This window comes from Pelodiscus sinensis, chromosome 2, assembly GCF_049634645.1.
Source record: "Pelodiscus sinensis isolate JC-2024 chromosome 2, ASM4963464v1, whole genome shotgun sequence".
Classification (NCBI taxonomy): domain Eukaryota; kingdom Metazoa; phylum Chordata; order Testudines; family Trionychidae; genus Pelodiscus; species Pelodiscus sinensis.
In genome coordinates, this window is record NC_134712.1 from 243,045,648 (window position 1) to 243,067,457 (window position 21,810).

A 21,810-nucleotide genomic window follows, 5' to 3' on the forward strand; every position below is an offset into this window, starting at 1 on the left:
GCATTTGATTTTACAAGCATGCATTTAAGACTGGAATTGGATACATGTGGAGAAGCCCTGCACCTATAAGGAGTCCCAATAAAGCAGATAGGTGGTTGGGGTGCGGAGGGGGAGGCAAGTGCAAGATTAAGGCCACTAGAAGGAATAATCTTTTCTATACCTCTGAATCTACCCAAGATTTCTACATCTTTTTAATGTGTCTTAGTTTATAAACTGGTAATTTCAGCCCCCAACAAACAACTAAATTACTGACAAGAACATAGCACATGAAAATTAAATCTGGGAACTTCCCTTTTCCGAATAATAAGTAGTAAACTATATTTTCCTTTATTGTACTATTGCTGTATAGGAGTTGTGATGCACACATATGCTAACCTATCATTAGTGTTGTAGGGTGGTAATGACAACATTTAAACAAAGCAAATTTCTAACTTTCCGATTAAGTTATATTTCCTCAGTGTTTATTTAGAGAGTTTGCTCTGTATGTAATAAGGTAAGACCTGTTAGGTTAACTCCATTAAGAACAGAAAATGGGACCTTGAGTTTGCAGGATCTATCTGAATATCATCTCACCCCTGATGTTACACTCTGAAGGGATTTGAATAATGTGCTGGTATCTAACCTCTATAAGCAGATTGGATGGGGGATTCAAGGACATTGCTCTTGTTCTTGCTGCTGTTCTCTCCAGCCCACTTGACCTTCCACTGGCTGAACAAGTGTTCCTGCTTCTGAGACCAGTGCAGTCTGTTTTTCTTGGGAGGGGAGAGAAGATTATAGGTAGACTACAGAGCAGGGGGGAGAGAAATTCACATGTCTAAGACAAGTCATGTTCTCATTACTTACGAAAACCTTATGTCTAGTATATCTTGCTTTCAATGCTAACAAATTTTGCTATGAAAAAGGAAATTTGTGGACTAAACTCTCTCCCCAAGCCAACAGAGCAGCTAGAGGAAGCCTGCAGAACCAGAGTGAAATAAATGTTTTTTGGGTTTTTTTATTAACTGCCCCACAGCAAGGCATTCTACCAGTTCCTGCATCTAATCTTGTACGGCCCCCTTTCCCTAGCTGGACAATTGTCTGAGACAACGAAACTAAACCACAACAGCTAGTATGGCCAGAAATGGTGGAAACATCTTCAAAGCCATCAGCTGGAATGAGGTACAGAAAATTCTACTAACTCAGACCTTCTCTCCACTTAGGGTGTGTCTAGACTACATGCCTCCTTCGACGGAGGCATGTAGATTAGCCAGATCGGAAGAGGGTTTCACGAGGCTTACCTGTGCCGATGAAGAAAGGCTTCTTTGTCGGCGCGTCGCGTCCAGACTGCCCCGATCTGCCGACAAACAGCTGATCGGCAGATCGGGGCAGCCATTTAAATTTAAATGAAGCCGCGATTATTTTAATCGCGGCTTCATTTCCCTCTTCCGATCTGGCTAATCTACATGCCTCCGTCGAAGGAGGCATGTAGTCTAGACACACCCTTAGTGGGAGATCGACGCTGTGGACATCGATCATCCAGAGTTTGATTTAGTAAGTCTAGTAAAGAGCCACTAATCACTGAAAGACCACTGATCGCACCCCTGTCAACTCTGGTACTCCGCCGGTTTGCGATGCATAAGGGAAGTCAATGAGAGAGTTTCTCTCATCAATCTCCCAGCGGAGATGCTGCAGAAATTCAAACTAAGGTACATCAGCTATAGCTATGTGTAGTTCGATGTTGTCTGCGCAGAGAGCTGGGGGGTATCCACATGGTGATTGGTTCTTGCACACATAGCCAGTGTAACAGCAGAGGACATCAATAGTCCATCTGTATAGAAGACTCTATGGTCCTTCTTCCCTCCAGAGAGCAACCTGAAATGGGCAGGGAGAAAGTGGGGCTATGCCCCATCTCTATCCCTATCTTAGCCTGCAGAAAAGTGCCAGTGCACCAGAGGCAGCAAGCTATGTGATTCCTAGAGCTGGCACAGACTAGGGCTGGCCCCCTGGGTGGTGCAGGGCCCAGGATAAATCATCATCCCTGTTACTCACTTGGCCTTCTGCCCAAGTGCCTGACCAGCTGGCTGCCACTTGCCTCATCACTTTCTTCCCCCCGCCCGCCCCTGGCCTGCCTGCTCTTCTCCTCCTTTCTGTCTGCCCATCTATCTGCTTCTTCAACTCCTTGCCTGTCTGTGGCTCTCCTCCTTGCCTGCTTGCCTGCCACTCACCTCCTCACTCACTCGCCTGCCTGCCTCCTCCTCACTGCTCTGCCCACTTCCTCACTTGAATACTGGGACAAATGGCAGCCTGACTGTATATTGGTTGGGGGAAAGGGCCAATTTTATTGGAACACAGGGCTCTCCAAAGCATTGCTCTGATTCATCATGCCCAAAGGACAGCCCTGGAACAGACTTTATGCTCCTACATCTCCCAAAGTAGTTTTTCTGTGACTCTAAAAAGCCCCCTACACCTGACTTTCTGCTAGATGCATGCTCTACCCCTTATGTTGGTGGTGGACCAAGGAACCTCAAGCTACAAAGCCTAGACCACATAGTTTTTGTAACATATCCCGGGTACACCCCATGGCTAAGGGGGCTCCGAACTTGGGTGTGGGCTTACCTCTGGTGGATCCCATGCAGCAGCACAGCGGAGGTGTAAAGGCAGGGTTCCTGCCTGTCTTGGCACTGTGGTATGCACTGTGTCCCAGAAGTGGCTGGCAGCAGGTCCATCTTCTAGGTGGAGGTATCTAAAAGGGCCTGTGCACTGCTCTTACCAGCAGGCACTGCTCTCCTCCTCTCCCCCCCCCTCCCCCCCCGCCCCGCATACTCCAGTTCTCCTTGTCTCCTATGCCCAAACTCAGCTTCTGGCCGCTTCCTGGGAGCAGCACGACTTGCAGTGCTGGGACAAGCAGGAAACCTGACTTAGTACTTCCACTGGTCACCTGGCTACCATACAGCAAAGTGACCCAGTGCCTGGCATTCTGCAATCCAGTGCTGGGTCATAGTCCATAGTTTGAAAACCACTGGTCTAGAGGGACATAAGCAGTTGCTGCTCTTAATTATTATATAGCATCATATGTGTGCACAGCACTTTACAGGAGACTAGAGACATACAGTTTCTGTCCCATGCAGAAATGGACTGTAGCTGGAGAAACACAAATGGAGAGAGACACACGAAGGTATTAGCTTAAAAACTCATTAAGCTTCTGCCCCTTCTGCAATGGCGAAGAAGGCAGAAAGACCTTTGTGTCTCCCTACTCTCCCTCCCCACTTTCATTTGGTAGATAACACTTTGTGCACCTTTCTCGAGTACGGTAGGCTATTTATATTCCTAGATCATTGACATGATTGGTATCAAAGGCTCCCTCAGACCATGAAATTTGAATCAAGCTAAATATCCTCATTCTTATGGAAAAGCAGCTGTGAATAAAATGAATGTATCAAAAATTGTTAATAATATATTGACATTGATAAACAGATTAAATAATAATTCATCCAGACTTTAACATTTAACTTGCCTCTTTTACTCATGCAATACATGAACAATCTATCAGTCTTCCACCACAGCTGTTGCAAGTAATATGATATCTTAACACAGCTTATAGATAAGAACTGTACAAGTTATATACAGAAAGCATATCATCAAAACAAACAAAGAAACAATCCTTTTCTGAAAAATGTTCTTTAAACCATTTACATTTAGCCAAGTCAGAAGGCTATGAGGTAAAGATTTCTTAGGCTGAGAACGTTAGTTATGTACAGAGGTTTGGATGACAGCATTATATCATAGTTTCATTTCTAGTGGATGTATCCAGTTAGAAAGGAAGAGGTACTACAAAGCAGATCACTTGTTTATCTATGCAAAGACCACCGTCAAACTCACATATATAGTTCCACAGTCACTTAGGCTGGTATTCCTTCACAATAGTACTCACTGTAATGACATTTTCCTTCACACTCTGTTCTTAAGCAAGCCGGTATCCCTACTATTTCAGGGATCACTGCTTATTTGTTTTGTGGTAGAGGCTTAAGATCCCAGTAAGGGATTGGGAATCCAATGTACTAGGTGCTTTCCAATTCATAAAATAAAGTTGTCCTTGCCCCAAAGATCTTACAAACTAGTCATGAGAGCTAACAGATGCCTTGCCCTGTGTTATGTTCACAAGGTAACAGTAAGATGAGGATATGTGGAATAAGTAGTGGTGATGGGAAACCAGATACCTTGGTAATGTCAAGAATCAGTCTCCTGATTCTAACTAATTGTAGTTCCTTAAATGCTGCTGCAGAGGTAGTCAGTGGGAATGACTGCAATTAAAGGTAGTTGGTATGTATACTGTGCAGAACTGTATCATTAAGACATTGTCTGGTTGGATTAACAGTAAAGGTATGAGGAATTGTGGAGATACACAGGGAAGTGATGAACTAATGAAAGAAATGAGGGAAAGGTAAAAAAAAAAGTGAAGTGAGAAATAAAAAAGCAGCTATGAACATCCATTTCAGAAGTTCTCAAAATGTGGGGCAGAACTCCAAAGTGGATTATGACCCCATGTTAATGCGGTGGTCAGGGCCGGTATTAGACTGGTTAGAACCTGGGGCCAAAGCCTAAGGCCTACCACTGAAGGATGAAGCCTGCGGCTCAGGCTTTAGCTTCAGCTGACAGGCCCCCTGCCTTGGAATTAAGCCAGTGAGCTCCTGCTCTGGCTTCCCCACCCAGGGCAATAGAGCTTGGGTATGCTTGGACTTCAGTCCCCCTTCTTGGTTTTATGTAGTAATTTTTGTTGTCAGAAGAAGGTCACAGTTCAGTGACGATTGAGAACCCCGATCTATTTTATATATTGCCCTTCTGCAACTAGGTTGGAGGGCCCAATGCAGGCTTCACACTGCTGAAAGTCAAGAGCAACTCCACCAATGTCAACAGACTGCTGAGGCAATGTGGGGTGAGCAGTGTCCAAATAAGGGCCCGCATCTTTAGTTAAAGTGCATGCTGATGCTGCAGGTGGCACTCTTACCAAGAGAAGGAGCATGTCAATTTGCCATATTTCTATTTAAGTAATATAGAATATAGAAATTATATATATATATATAATTATAGAAATTATATTCAGCACTGCCTAAATATTCACCTTGCATATCAGCCTACTCTTCAGAAGAAGGGCAGTCCACTCAAATGAACATTGAATTTGCTGTGTACTTTGTTTCTCAGAGGGTGCACACATGCACAGAGGGCCATCTGTCATATTCACCAATCACTCAGTTGCATAGCTATAGCATCCTCCATGGGGAAACACCAGTGCTATAAAAATACAATAGAGATGCGAACACCCAGTTCTTGGAGAATGGTTTAAACACAGACATCCTGCCCAGGAGACAGAGCAGGGAGTTTGGCAATGGGTGGGTGGGACTCTGCACTGAGAGTCGGAGGCTTTGGTTGGACTCCATTCTGCAGAATGGTCTGATTCCTTTCTGGCTAAACTCAACTACTTTTGCTTTATTGTCATAAATATTAATTCTCCAGGGAAAGGAAGACCCTGCTCACTGCTACTGGACATACTTTCCTGCTGAATTATTCCTCAGGTTACAGGCCTCATTCTGAAAAGGACTGAGTGTCCTCCACTCCAGACAAGTGCAGTGGGAACTCAGGGAGTTTGGCATTTTTCAGGAGGAGCTAAGCACCTTACAGTCTTACAGAAGCCTCTCCTCTTGCTTCTACATCCCCACTCAAAACCAAATCCAGAGCTGTAAACAAATCAAACTAGCGTCAAACCTGAGGAAGGAATTGGGCTGGACAGAAAATTGTGTGAGATGAAACCAATCTAAACAAAATAATAGGGAACTGATTACAGTATTCAGACGTGTATTAAAAAGCAATTTCATAATATTACAGGTGCTGTTTATCATTACAAGGGCTTTGTTAGAAAGTGCTTTCTTAGATAGTATCTGCCCACTGTCTCCAGGAGTGAAGAGAGAAGGTATATCTACAGTGCAGTAAAAGGTATATGCACGCATCAGTGTGATGCTAGCTGTTTACACTGGAATTTTATAGCCCCATAGCCCAAGCCTGGAGTGCTCCAGTCAGCTGACGTGGGCAGTTTCAGGTGTTCACTGCAGTGTAGACATATCCAGCGGGGCTTGGCACAACTACACCAGCTGCTATCTGGCTGCCTCAAAGCAATTATACACAATACAGGTCTCAAGTAGGTGGCGTGTATTACCGTCTAGTATCGCTGTACTAAAAATATAAAAGGGCTGTCAGTGCCAGCTTGATGGGAAGTGGAAGGATGGTGCAGTGGCTAGCACACTAATTTGGGACTTAGTATTCCTGGGTTTGTTTCCCATTTCCCTAGAACCTTCTTTTATGATCCTGGTGGCAAATCACTTTGGGGCCACATTTTCAAAAGTATTTAGGCACCTAAAGGTACAGATAGATGCTTTGTGGATTTTGAAAACCACCCATCTGCTGTGTTTGGTGCTTAATTACCTTTAAAAATCTGTCCTGGTCTCTGCAAACTTCAGTTTCTCATCCCTATAGTGGGGATAACAGCACTTCCTTACTCTCGGAGTGTTGTGAGGCTAACTACATCAAAGCTTGAAGCACTCAGTATGATAGTGAGACTTGTACAAATATGTTTATCTCCAGGTGACAGAATGTCAGCCTAGCTGTCTAGTGGTTACCTCAGTGTCATTCAGCGGACAAGGGTATGAGTCTCACACCAGCCGCAGAGCCTGGGAGAGAATGGGAGATGGGGGGAGGAAAACACCAAAAAGTTTTCAGAGACGTGTATAGTCATTAATCCATGTAAAACTGAGCCAGTAATATTCAACTACATTACAGGGATGCAACTTCATATGTGTAAAAGTCTGTGAAAACCTGATTATAGGATACGATGTCCATCTTCTTGCTGACTGTAGGAGTGAGACAAGAACTCAAGACAGCTCGATTTCTGCACTCACTCAAAGTGAGTAACACTCCAGTGCTTGCTGCTGTAACTGCAAAGGGAGCTGAAATCCACTCATAGTGGAGTTACTGGTGTTTGTATACTGTAGTGAAGAGTTGTACTCTCAGAGGCTTCCAGTCAGTGAATGAAGACTTAAGCCTTACATTAACACTGTGTGATACCACAAATACCAGCAGTGTGTTCACTAGCTACACAATTCCTGCAGCCTACTCCTCATACCTGGCTAAAGGCAATAGTCCACACCATAGCTAATAGACTGAGATACTAGCCCACGTTGGGTTTTGTGGGGTGGAGATATTGCAAGCCAGAAGGACATAGGAAAATTTCCAAATGAGCTCCAGTTTTGAACCCTTCTCTGTCCCCAGTGCCTTTTAGTCTGTGTCTTAAACTTTGCAGGAGAGTTCAAATCTGTCACTGGATCACATAGGTGACATCTCAGGTGGATTTTTTTAGTTTCGGCAAAGTTAGGAGAGAGCATGTATACATCAAAGACAAGCTTGCAATGACCAGGTAGCTTCCACTCTAAGGCTACGTCTAGACTGCAAGCCTCTTTCGAAAAAGAGCGTCTAGACTGCAACCAGTACTTTCGAAAAAGCAAGCTGCTTTTTTGAAAGAGAGCACCCAGGCAGTCTGGATGCTCTCTTTTGAAAAAGCACAGTTTGCATTACATAGCGCCTTTTTTTGAAAGAGCACTTTCGAAAAAAGGCGTTATTCCTCCTGAAATGAGGAGTACCACCGTCGAAAGAAAAGCCGCATTCTTTCGATTTAATTTTGAAAGAACGTGGCTGTAGTCTAGATGCAGGTGAAGTTTTTTTGAAAAAAGGCTACTTTTTTCGAAACCCCCCTGCAGTCTAGACACAGCCTAAGTAGTTTTGTTAGTATAAGCAGTGATTACCGTATTAAGCTATCTGCATCTGTCTTTAAAGGCAGACAACTGCATTTCAGGTCTTCTCTGGATTTTCTATTATCTCACCAAGAGTTTCTGTACTAGATTTCCAGGCAGACATATTAAAATATAAAAATATAATATGCTATTATTAGAGGTATGATAGATACAGAAGTGATTTATAGGCTGATGAGCTTTTACCAGCTGAAAAGAAACAAATCTTTCCAAAAAGAGATAAATATACATTTTGTTGCATTGTAAGAGTAATTTAGACAGTTGTTTGGTTGTTTTAAAGTTTTAGTGGTAACATAAATGAGGCTCCTGGCTTTGAAAGTTCTTATCCATTAGAAGATTTACTATCAAATCATTTAACCTATTTTAATAGCAGACGAGTGCCTTCTGTGATTCCTATCACACATCACTCTCACTGGGGGTATGTCTACACTACAGAGTTTTTTTCAGAAAAACAGCCATTTTTCAGTTTCTCGATGCGCTTTGGTAGCATGGACACGCTCTTTCAGAAGTTTTTTTTGGGAGATCTCTTCTGAAAAAGCTTCTTTTGAAAGAAGCCTGCAGTCTAGATGTAGCCTTAGGTGAGAAAGGGGAAAAAGCTCTTCTTCATCAAAGTGTTCATACTTGGCTTGCTGAAGTTCACCTTCCTGTGTCAGATTATGTTGAAATCACCCCACACAAATGACTGAATTGACACCATTGCTCCTCGGATGCTTATCTTCTCATCTGGGAAAGATCCTTTGTCTGATTCTGCTTCTTATTTCTCATACTGAGCAGTGAATCCCTCCATGGGTAGTTCCCTTGATTTTAAGGGCAAGGTACTCCTCAACAAGAGTAATCATGGCAGAACTAGGTCCTCTATGGTAAAATTATTACTCATTATTTGTATTCTGGTGGTGCATAGGATCTCCAGTCACGGACCCAGAACTTCTTGCGCTAGGTTCTGGACAAAAGAAAGGGTTTATTTTTAGTGTGCTGATACTTTGCATTATTAGGGTGTAGACTGATTTAGACTGCCTTCAACTGAGCCAGGCACTTTTCTGAACAGGAATGAAGACAAAAATTGCTGAAGTGACTTATGAACATTCCAGGTTTAGACATCTTTTTGAAGTAAGGAAAGTAATGTAACTAATTTGTAACAATGCAGCTAGATTAGGTCCCCACCAGAGGTTCCATCCACCCAAAATAATCCTAGGACAAATAAAATAAAGGTGAAAGCTAGAGTTGTGTGACATATAGGCTGAGGTCCATGAACACTATGGCTGTGTCTAGACTGCATCCCTTTTCCGTAAAAGGGATGCAAATTAGACATATCACAATTGCAAATGAAGCGGGGATTTAAATCTCCCCTGCTTCATTAGCATAAAAATGGCTGCCGCTTTTTTCCGGCTCGGAGCTTTGCCGGAAAAAAGTACCAGTCTAGACGCGGATCTTTCGGAAAATAAAGCCTTTTCTGAAAGATCCCTTATCCCTCATTTTAAGGGATCTTTCGGAAAAGGCTTTATTTTCCAAAAGATCCGCGTCTAGACTGGCGCTTTTTTCCGGCAAAGCTCCGAGCTGGAAAAAAGCGGCAGCCATTTTTATGCTAATGAAGCGGGGGAGATTTAAATCCCCGCTTCATTTGCAATTGCAATATGTCTAATTTGCATCCCTTTTATGAAAAAGGAATGCAGTCTAGACATAGCCTATGGGTATGTCTAGACTACATGCCTCTGCCGACAGAGGCATGTAAATTAGCCTACCCAACATAGTCAATGAAGCGGGGATTTAAATATCCCCCGCTTCATTAAAATAAAAATAGCTGCTGCACTGTGCCGGCTCAGCTGATCATTGGCACAGCGCGGCAGTCAAGACGCGGATCAGTTGACGGGGAATGCCTTTGTTGACCGCTCCTGTAAATCTAATTTCACGAGGCACAGTGCGGCGGCCATTTTTATTTTAATGAAGTGGGGGATATTTAAATCCCCGCTTCATTGACTATGTCTAATTTACATGCCTCTGTCTGCAGAGGCATGTAGTCTAGACACACCCTATATGCATGAAGAGCACCACTGTCAGGCTTACTTATTTTTAAAAAGGAAGGCAAGACTTTCTGGGAGTATCAGTTACTTCGTTCTCATTCCCCTACTAGGTGTCTTCTGTTGCTGTCACCTCTTTCCATAGTATAATTTCAAACTGGGTTGAAACCAGAAAATCCTTCACCAAAAAGCACAGAACTTCCATCTCATGGTAACCACTCCCATTCCCACTTCAGCCACTACTCAGCAGGGCTAGACTGAACTAAGGAACAAGAGCATTGTTTACATTGCTTCCCTGTTCATTTACCATACATGTCTCCTAAGTCCTGCAATGGCCACATTTTAGAATGTGTAACCTGTTAAAAACCAGTAACAATAATTTAATCTACAAAATACCATGCATTTCAGTACACAAGCCAAGGACTCTGATTAAATATATAAAAAGAAGCATATGCTTGGATTTTTGACAGCTGTATAATGAATTGCTGATTAACTATGCAGTCACCACTCACAAAAGAATTATAGACTGGGAAAGGAAAAGAAAATGGAACATTTTGACAGCAACGTAATGACTTAGATCCCAGTACTGAAAATGCTTCCGCAGGCCCATAAAAGTTTAATGCAATAAAATCATGTGTTTCTGTTGTGGGGGTAGACCCAGGCATGGATCTCCGAGTACACATGACTTCTCTGATGAAGTCACAGGTGAACTGCAACCTGGGATGTGTGGGAACAAAGGTCATGCAGTGGCAATCTACACTGCCTGAACCCCTGCTGGTGAGGAATCTGCAGAGACATCTGCCACTTCTAATTTGTACTGCTGCCCAGGGCCAGACACACCAGAGCCCTAAAGTATATGTGGGGGATTGAGAACGTCACTTCTCAGAAGTCCTGGATCAGATCCACAGGCACATAAATCAGCACAGCTTCATTGACTTCACCAGGGGAGAATCTGCCCCATTCTCTTTCTACTGCTGTGCTTGCAGACAGAAAAAATCCTTGTGTTCTCAGGCTTTGCTTAAGGGTGAGGGACACTGTTTGGTTAACATTCATCACAGCTCTGTGACAGTCAAGCTGAAAGCAGTAAATGGGCATGGCATTAAGAACTGTGTCCTGCTCCTTTTGAGAGCAATGGCAAGTCTCTCATAGACTTTGGTAAGTGCAGGACCTAGTGCTGTGGTGGAGTGTGGCCTACATGGCTGTGCATACATAATCAAAAGAATCTACTTCAAGAGTTGTCATAATCTCCGTGCAGACAATTGGATGGGAAACAAAAGGGAAAGCAAACAATCGCCCAGCTTCAGAAAGGAGTAGGAGCCGTGAGTCATACCATAAACAGAGAAGAAACGGGCTGAAGGCGGGTGGGTGAAATAATATACAGAGAAATGCAAAACACGCTAGTTAAAAGGGAATGGAAGCTTACATTCATAAGTACAGTACAATGTAAAATGACAGAAAAATGAAATAAAATAATAGGGAAAGAATCAATTATAATAAGAAAAGATGTAACCCTTGGGTAATAAAATCTTGGAAATAGGAAAAAGAAAAAGACACATGCCAAATGGAAGAATGAAGGGAAGATAAAGAGTGGCACGTGCAATTCTGAAACTTTCTTCAACATAGGAAAAAAGACCCAAATCATTTATTGTAAAAAATACAACTTTAGAGAGCTGGTATGATGTGAAATAAAAAGTGAATCATCCAGATAAGCAATGCTAGAGCAGAAGGAAAAATGCAAATATTACAGCCAAGGACAAAAAGGTTTTCAGTAAGTTTAAGGAAGGAACAGGAGAGGGAGGAGGGAACCACAGGCAAATATTGTAGTTCCAGGAGTTAAAGAGGAAAGCAAAGTAGACGGGAAGACAATATGGAGACAAAACAATGAACACACTAACACCCACACAATGTATGTGAAGAAAAGGGGTGCAAAACCAAAGCCAAAATCAACAAAACAGAATGAGAACAACTGAAGACGTAATATTCTGGATAGAACGGAGGTAGGAATGACACAGCGCTAAATGAGAAGTTACAGACAAGGCTTTTTCAATAAATCTTTTACGCATAAAGCATAAAAGAAATGAGGAACATCTGACTTCCCTCCACTGGAAAGACAATAACTTAAAAGAATGAAACCCTTATTATTACTTGTAATATTGTGTGCTCAGAGGCCCTAGTCATGGATCAGGGCTCCATTGTGCTAAGCGCTTTATATTCATGAAGTGGGGCCAACAGCCACTGCAGGCTCAGGGGCAAGGTGCAGGAGTGAACTGGCTCTGTGCCCCTGGAAGGGGCGGGGCCTCTGATGGAAGGGGTGGGGCCAGGGACAGCCAGCCAGCCCTCAGAGCCCTGTGAAGTGCCTAGCATGGTGCTCCAGCAGTAATTCAATGGGGTCCAGGGCTCCAGCTGCCGCCTCTGCCACAGCAGCAGCAGCTGGGAGACAAGGAACCTTTGGAATCACTAGATCTTGGGGCAGCTGCCCCCTTTGCTTCTGCCATTGGCTGGCCTGCATACATGTAACAAGAAAACTGCCCTGGCCTGGAAGAGGTGAGACTCTGAGGACAAGGCATGAAACAAGACGCGCGGCTACAACAGACTTAGGGGGGCACACAGCAGCAAGGCAATGGAATTGGTGAGCATGATTAGCAATAATCACAACACACGAGACGCCTAACCATTGCCATGTTTTGGCATGCTGTATTGGGGCTGCAGTGGTATCTAACGGAGAAGACAATGGCCTGGGACTCAGAAATAAATGATCATTCTCCCTGTGGCTTTTCAAGATGTGGACCCCCCTGGGTGCTCCACTCCAGGTGTACTAGACCCCTTGTGCTTTTGACTAGGGATTTCTCACAGCAGATTCACTTCAGCCTGCACATTTGGGTTAGTTAGTTTCCATCTGGAGAGCTCTGAGGTAGCACCATTGGTACCAGGCAGACTTCAGGTGATCTTGATGTTCTTGGTACTACCAACATGTTGGAGCCAAGCAGTGAAGACTTGCAAGTTTCAGATAAAGCCAGGTCCTAGGGAAAACCAAACTCCTGCAGTACTGAGTGTTATCAGTACTGAGTCTGTAGTCGGTACCTAGGTGATCAAGGGCACTGACAATACCGTAGGCATTGCAGAGGGAAGTATGGCTCTAATATCATGGAGGCAGCAGATTTGCTCAGAAACCACCCTTTGCTGGGAATGGGGGAGGGGGAAGAGACTCTTGGCCTCTCAGACACCAGGCATAGAGAGCTGTCTAACATGAGGATGTGAAGCTTTATCTGTTTTTTTTTCTGGCCCAATTCCAAAGCCAGAAAAAAATTGCATTTTGGGGAAATGTGCAATTCCCTCTTAAGGCAATGGATGCAGGAGGAATCCCTGTGGCTTACTAGGCTTGTTTGAAGCTGGGAGAACTGTGCATAACCTCCCAGTAAGAACAACTAACTAACTAGCATCTATCTAAATAAAATAAGGGAGCAAATAAAGAGATGTTTTTACTCTAAGATGTTATTACTCCTGTAATCCTTCTGCCAGGGGGAGCTAGCAGCAGCCATGGCCAGATTCAGTATCTAGGGGTTCCTTTTCAACAGTACAAAACAGAAGTAGCTGGAGTCCCATCTCCAGTAACCTGGGAAAATTACACAACAGCCCTGGGCACCCCTGGGGGGCTGTGCTTCCCCACTCGCTAGCGCAAAGTCTGAGTGCAGAAAATAAACTTGTAATGAAAGGAGAGAAATCACCCCTCTTTAATTAGGGAAAATGCTGCAAGCAGGATTCATAAACATAAATAAGTGAGCAGGACATTCTGTTCCCCCTGAGTATGTAGGGCAGAGTCTTCTGCCCATGTTCTTGAGTTCTACACACAAATGTTCCTTTGCTGTGCCCCCCTCTGCTCCCTCACCACACCCCACTCAGAGTGGTTGTCATTGGTCAGTGAAGGCCCTCGGTTCAGAAGTGCATGTGTGAGTTCACCTCCCACCGGGGGAAGAAAGCACCTGGCTTTCTCCATCTGAGCATTTGCTCTGGCCAGGTCTGGGCAAAGAGTTTGTGGGGTCCAACGCGACATGTTGTGGTTGGCTGCACTGCGTGGCCAGATGGCTTCCAGCCAGGGCAACGAGTGGGCAGGCGGGCACCAGGCAGCGCGGGGCCCTAAGGTGCGGGGCCCAAGGGAACCGCCTTGCTCACCTTGCCCTAAGGCTGGGCCTGGCTTTGGCTGGCCACCTTGCCAGCTGCTGTTCCGTGCTGCCTGGCCACCCCTTTTGCCAGCTGCCCCCACTGCCTGTCAGTCACCTTCAGCTGCCATCCGACTCTCTCCTGTGACCTGTGTAGGTCAGTCTCTTTGTGATTTTTAGCTCTCAACAGGCCAGGCAGCTGAGCTGTGGAAGCCAATGGCACCTGAAGGCACTCAGGTAGATGGTGCTTGGTTCTTTACAATTTTGGGCTCCTACATTGCAGCCAATGGATTTTATACCAATCATTGTAGATCAAGTCTCTGCTGTGTCTCTCACCAAGTCATTCCTGGTATCAGAAAACTGTGGCACTTTGGCAAAAATGAAGTACAAGAGAAGACATCCCACACAATGGTGGGGCTGACAGGGCCTGAAATTATGGGTTTTAACAGTGCATTTAGTGTCAAAATTTTTCCCTGATAGCCTTTACATGTCTGGCTCTGTCCACATGAGTGACTGAAGGCTGGTCTTGCTTGCATTACTAGACAATGCATTGACTGTCAGAACTATAATAAGCTGCTATTACTGCTAGCGTCCCTAAGCTTGCTCTGCTGTTACTAAGGATCAAACAACTTTCTCCATCAATAGTGTAAATGCACTGTGAGTACAAGATGAAATCCCCACTCTGCATGTTTCAGCACCCAGTAGAAGAAGAGGAGGCAGTCCCTGCAGTCTACATTGGTGTGATAATAGATAAAGGAGTCACATTGCCACTGAAGGCATTTTATTGTCTCATTCGGGGGCTCATTTCTCAGGCAAAACTGCCTCACATATTAGAGTTTTGCCTTAGTGAAAACCAGTAGACTAGGGTCATTAGGACAGGGTATAATTAATCCAGTCTCAGTGCCAGGGAAAGACATGGGGTATGTCTGCACTACCACCCTAGTTCGAACTAGGATGGTAATGTAGGCAACCGGAGTTGCAAATGAAGCCCGGGATTTGAATTTCCCGGGCTTCATTTGCATAAAGCCGGGTGCCGCCATTTTTAAATGTCCACTAGTGCGGACTCCGTGCTGCGTGGCTACATGCGGCACGGACTAGGTAGTTCGGACTAGGCTTCCTAGTCCGAACTACCATTACTCCTCGTGAAACGAGGAGTAGCCATAGGTGAGCAGAGAGAGGCAACGAGGAGTAACGTGAAACGAGGAGTAATGGTAGTTCGGACTAGGAAGCCTAGTTCGAACTACCTAGTCCGTGTCGCGTGTAGCCGCGCGGCACGGAGTCCGCACTAGCGGACATTAAAAAATGGCGGCGCCCGGCTTTATGCAAATGAAGGCCGGGAAATTCAAATCCAGGGCTTCATTTGCAACTCCGGTTGCCTACATTACCACCCTAGTTCGAACTAGGATGGTAGTGTAGACATACCCTGAATGACAACTGTTATGTTCCACAGCTTACAAACAGAGAAATTAGATACAAACAAAGTACTTGTGCTGAGAGGTTGCAAAGTAACACAACAGAACACACAGGAACCCCAGAAGAGAGACACCATCCATATGGGGGCTACGCTATAGTCCTAAGGTCTCTTCTAGCCCTACATTTCTGGTCAAAGAGTTTGCGGGGCCCAAGGCGGCATGTTGTGCCACAAAAAACTCAGTATATCCTTTTACTTGTTCTCAGTTCAGGAGACTAGTCCAATGCTAATTTTGGAAGGGCAATTCTTCAGTCTTTTGCAACGAAAAAGTGCCTCTCTCTGCTCACCTATGGCTACTCCCGTATCCACAAGAAATTTGGATCTGCAAAAGTAATTCCTCATGGGAGAGTTATTCACCTGTAACTGGGGTTCTCACACACTTTCCTCCTCCACTGGCATTTTACTACTTCAGAAATACAGGCAGTCCCCGACTTACGTGGATCCGACTTATGTCGGATCCGCACTTACGAACGGATCCGTGTCCTCTGGGGCGAGAAAAGCTTCTCCCGGTCTCCCTGGTCCGCTGGGGGGGGTCCAGCAAAGCCGCTGGATCCCCCCAGCAGACCAGGGACACCCGAGCAAAGCTGCCACCTGGCTTTGCTCCCTGAAGACCAGGGAGATGGGGAGCAAAGCCTTGGAGCACGCCCGCAGCGGGACAGCCCAAGCGTGCCCGGGCTGTCCCGCTGTGGGCGTGCTCCGCGGCTTTGCTCCCCATCTCCCTGGTCTGCAGGGAGACGGGGAGCAAAGCCTTGGAGCATGCCCGCAGCGGGACAGCCCAGGCGCGCTTGGGCTGTCCTGCTGCGGGCATGCTCCGCGTCTTTGCTCCCCGTCTCCCTGGTCTGACCAGCAGACCAGGGAGATGGGGAGCAAAGCCTCGGAGCACGCCAGCAGTGGGACAGCCGCGGCGCGCCTCGACTGTCCCGCTGCCCGTGTGCTCTGCGACTTTGCTCCGGGTCTCCCAGGTCAGCAGACCAGGGAGACGGAGCAAAGCTGTGGAGGACTTGGGCGGTCCCGCCACCCCCGTCTCCCTGGTCTGCTGGGGGGGGGGGGTGCAGCTAGTGCCCCCCCCCAGGAGACCAGGCTTTTCTTGCCTACCCCTGGGGTAGAGCAGCTGGGGGCTGCCGGGTTGGTCCCGCAGCGCCGCTCCTCTGCCCCAGGCATCCTGATTTAGCCGCTGCTGGTCAGTTTCAGCAGTGGCTGAATCAGGACGCCTGGGGCAAAGCAGCTGGGGTGCTGCTGGGTTGCTCCAGTAGCGCGGAGGAGCCGCGCTACTGGAGCAACCCAGCAGCACCCCAGCTGCTCTACCCCAGGCGACCCCAAGTCAGCCGCTGCTGAAACTGACCAGCGGCTGACTACAGGAAGACCGAGTCAGAGTTGCTCTGCCCCAGGCTTCCTGGAATCAGCCGCTGATCAGTTTCAGCAGCAGCTGACTTGGGGACGCCTGGGTTTCTTAAGTTGAATCTGTATGTAAGTCAGAACTGGCATCCAGATTCAGCCGCGGTTGAAACTGATTAGTTTCAGCAGCGGCTGACGCCAGTTCCGACTTACATACAGATTCAACTTAAGAACAAACCTACAGTCCCTATCTTGTACGTAACCCGGGGACTGCCTGTATGCAGAGGACAGTTGTGGCTGTAGACCATCAGAGAGCTTCCCAATGATGACTCAGTTCCGTGACAGAGCACGGGAATTACCAAAGAGGTCCATTTAGACAATATAGAAGAATTCCGGCTTGAGGCAAGTAACATTCCTTTTCTGATTCTGAACACTAGGACACATTCCTTAGTGTTCAAGATAATCATGTCTTTCCACTAGAGGAAAAAGGCCTCTTCACATTGGTTCTAAGCACCCTGTTGTTCATTTTCCCGAGGGGGCTTTGTTCTAAGTGTGACCTTCTATACCCACCAAAAGCTCTCTCTTCAGACTCGTTTGTGATGACCCCAAATGATTCTACCATCCTTAATAAGTTCACTCCGAAGTCCAGCTTCTTTCTTTTCTTGCAGTACTTCAACTCCAGGTCTGTTTCTCAGTCATCTAACTTAGGTTTTGCTGAGTGCAGAGAATTAATTTGCCTGATGAATAACTTCTAACCATTGTAATTCTAGGCTATTCTGTTTCTGTCTCACTCTGCAGAGGTTTCTCAGTAGGCCTCTGATAATTCACATTATTATGATTTAATTAACTTCGATATCTTGTGGGGGAGAAGGGAAAGAGTGGGCTCTATCTGTCTCTGTCACACAGTGGTACACACTGGCTTCCTGCAGAAGTTGTGCAGCTCCCACTTGACTTGATTGAGGACCATATCACTGTTCCAGATTCCGAGTAAGAAGTTACGCTCCCCCATTATGGCCAAAAGAGGAGCAGTTGCAGAGCCTGGGCCATGTAATGTACTATATACTGAATCAGCAGGAGAGTTGTATCGTACACCTTGATGCTGTCATTTAATGTCCCTTTAGAATTTTATGCCATGCTAAATATAATGGTTTATTTTGTGTCACCAGACTGCACATTGTTGGTTACGCTTTATATAAACATTGTGCTTTCATCAGCCAACCTTTTGTTTCTACATGCACGTTTCCTGCATGCCAGGCCAGCGCTGTACTCAAGCTGCACAAGGTTAGCAATACACCACACTTTAAAGTGATAAGTGCAGGGTTAATTGAAGCGTGGCTGCTGCACTCCTGAGGAGCTTCCCCAGCTGTATATACCCCACATTGCTATACTGGATCCAAACCTTGAGTTCCATGTACACTTGGCTTGCTGGGGCTGGGCAGAGCTCCAGCCCCACTAGATGCACATTCCAAGTACAGAGTCTATGTCTGATACCCCATTTGGCAGTGGGGACCCCACAGTCCAATTGCCTAGGCCCTGAAGCTACTGTCACTTCTCCTCAGGCTGTCCAATGGCTGTTCCATACTCTTAGGAACCTATGGCCTGGAGGCTGGATCTGGCTTGTTGCTACATTTCATTCTCTGCTCCCTGCCACCCTGGAGCCATGGACACCAGCTCACCCCACGATGGTGGAAAGCCCTGAACCCCTGAGCAGAGGCAGGGAAACTATGGTGCAGGATGTGCTGCAGCACCCCCAAGTTTTGCATGGGGTCTTGATGCTGTCAAACTCCCACCCGGGCCTCTGCCCCTAGACCTGCACATGGGGTTCTGGCTGTTGGCACTGCACCTGGCTGTGGTCTTAGCTTTAGTCCCATTAACTCTTTCCGTGCCCACACCTCCCAGCCTCCTAAAGCCATGGGCCAGACGTGGCTTCAGCTCTAGTGAGAGGGGGTATGTACAGGGTAAGAGGGATGCCCGGTAAAAAGACCCTGGGCTTTCAGCAACCCCCTGTGAAAATAGTTCCAGTGCCACTGCCTCTGTGACCCTTTGCTGTGGGGAAAAGCCCCATGGCTTCATGTCCCCTGGCAGGTAAGTGGCCTGTGACTGATTTTTTTTTCTGTGGGTCAGTGCTCCCTGACAGAAAAAAGGCACACATTCTACCTTACTCACAGGGCAGGAAGAAAGGATTTAAAAATCCTTGCAAAAATAACACATACGTGTATGCAAAAAACCTCCTTCCAGTGTCCTTTCCACTCAGAGCCCTTGTGTTTTAGTCAGTCCTTTCAAGGTCCCAAGACCCACCTCTCCACCTTCCTTCCTTTCTCCTGCCCAGTCTTGCTTTTTTCATCTGTTTTGTAAAAGAGAGTGCTTCTCAGAGCATACCTAGTCCTTTTATCACTTTCTAGTTTCTTCCTATCTCACCCACTTGATCAGGCTCAAAATCCATTCTCAGGTGATGGTATCTTGGAAAAGCTCTGCCGCGTCCAAGGAACAAGTCTACTTTACCGGAAAAATTTTTGGAAAAACAGACACGTTTTTCAGCATTCCTGTAAACGTCATTCTGCAAGGAAGAAGGGATGTTCCAAAAGAGTCATTTTTTTCTGACAAATGGCCCAGTGCCGATGGGCCAAATGTTGGAAAAGCCTTTTTCAGAAGAAAAGTGGAAAAAGATATGCAAATTGTGTTTCGCAATTTGCGTATCTTTTTCTGATAGAACTTTGTAGTCTAGACACAGCCTAAGTCATTCTTGTGGCTTTTTTCTGAACCCTCTCCAATTATTAGTAATAATGCAGAAAAGGTCAAGTTATTCAATACATATTTCTGTTCTATATTTTCTCTCCAAACTTCAAACTAGTCTCTTTTAATACTTATATAGCCTTTTCCCTCAGTTGTGGAATTGGCTTTTTGGGCATCCAGTATGGTGTTTTTAAATGATTCATAATTACAATACATATATTTTGATTAGCTGAAATGAAATAATTGTCTGTGCACATTTTGTTTTCCAAGAGGCCTGGGACCAACAAAGAGAGGAAGCCCGGCAAGTCATCTATGATTTTCAGAAGCGACGAGGAGTCCTGTGGCACCTTATAGACTAACTGAAGTGTAGGAGCATAAGCTTTCGTGGGCAAAGACCCACTTATAGACTAACTGAAGTGTAGGAGCATAAGCTTTCGTGGGCAAAGACCCACTTCGTCAGATGCATGCATCTGACGAAGTGGGTCTTTGCCCACGAAAGCTTATGCTCCTACACTTCAGTTAGTCTATAAGGTGCCACAGGACTCCTCGTCGCTTTTGCAGATTCAGACTAACACGGCTACCCCTCTGATATATGATTTTCAGGTCACTGATGGTGACCTCGCAGAATCAAGATAATCAAGATGAAAAGGCTGTAGCTCAGACCTGTTTTTACTTTCAAGCTCCATCTAAAATCAGCTGGATTACAGATGCAGAGTTTAAAGAGTTCCCTTAAGAATGTGAGGAAACATTTCCCAAACACCCTCCCCATCCTGCACCAACACAATCCTAATCTGATCAGTCTATTTACTGACAGGGAGGTAATGAAGATCTATTGAATTAATGTGTGGTACTCTACACACACAGGTGTAAAAGCAGGTCCTGGCAGCTTTATGCTCTTTAGGTATTCTGTTCTTTCTTATTATATCTGTTTGACTGATGAACTTCCCTTTGATTTTCCACTCAGTGACCTGCTTCATTCTTATTTATAAAAATCCAATGTTTTAGGGACTACAGCAGGGACCCCATCTTCTGTACTAAATCTGATTTGTCAGTTTAATAATGTGTTCACTTTTTTCATTGTATTCCTTTGGTATATATGGTCATGCCAATTCTCTTCCAGAATATGATCTGAGGAAGTGCGTCTGGCCCATGAAAGCTCATCACCTATTAAACACCTTGCTAGTCTTTAAAGTGCTACGTAGTTTTTCCTTTTGTTTTAGCAAGATCAGACTAATACGACTTCCTCTCTATTACTATCCTGCTATATTATATTATTGTAATTCTTGTATTTCATCTGACCTTTTTTCTTGAAGCTCAGAGTGCATTGCAGCCCAATCTGTCCTTCCATGAAGCAATAGTCATTTCATTTTGTTCCCCACAAGCTAGATTAGCACATGCAAACAGGATGGCAGGAACCCTCCATACTTTGCATAGGCTACCCAGGACTGTGCTTCAGTATGTAATCACCTTGTTGATCTGTTTGTATGGTGTCTAATACAATGTGGGATTGGAGCACCTAGAAATTATGGTAATATGAATAATAGTGCACACATAACATACTTCAACAAGAATACTCACATGCTACTAGTGAAACACATGCTTAAATACTTCGGTGCCAGAGTACTCAATGCCTTGTGGGATTGAGCCCTTAGATCAAGGGTGGGCAGAATCCGCGGGCCAGATCCAGCCTGCCAAGCTGGTTGACTCAGCCCACCACTGCCACATCGCTCTCCCACCCCTAGGCCAATCGACACCTGGGGATGGGGGAGCGCATGAAATCTCCTCCCCCAGCCAAGGATGCATGGCACCAGAGGGAATCACCAGCCGTTCAAAATGGCTGGTGGTTTCGTCCAGGCACCATGCACCCCTGGCAGAGCAGGAGCAGTGGGCAAAGACTTTACACATTCCCCCACCCCCAGGCCAATCAAGGTCTGTGGGCGGGGCAGCATGTGAAGTTTCCTGGCCTTGCCCCTTTCAGGGCAGCCCATGACCATTTCTGAAATTTGTGAAGTGCCCCCCCCTTCAAATATTACTGTCCACTCCTGCCTTAGATAGTAACACTGGAGTAAATCCACCAAAGGAGGCCAAATCTTCATCTGCATAAACTGGCCTGAGCCTATTGACTTCTAGTCTGGCATATCAACATGGATTATCACATGGATTATCACAAACTGTCCTAAGATCTATCCATCCAGTCCAAGTTATCAAAAAGTACCCCATATGCCCAAGTCTACATAAAATTAGCCCTAACATTTCACAGTGGTAAT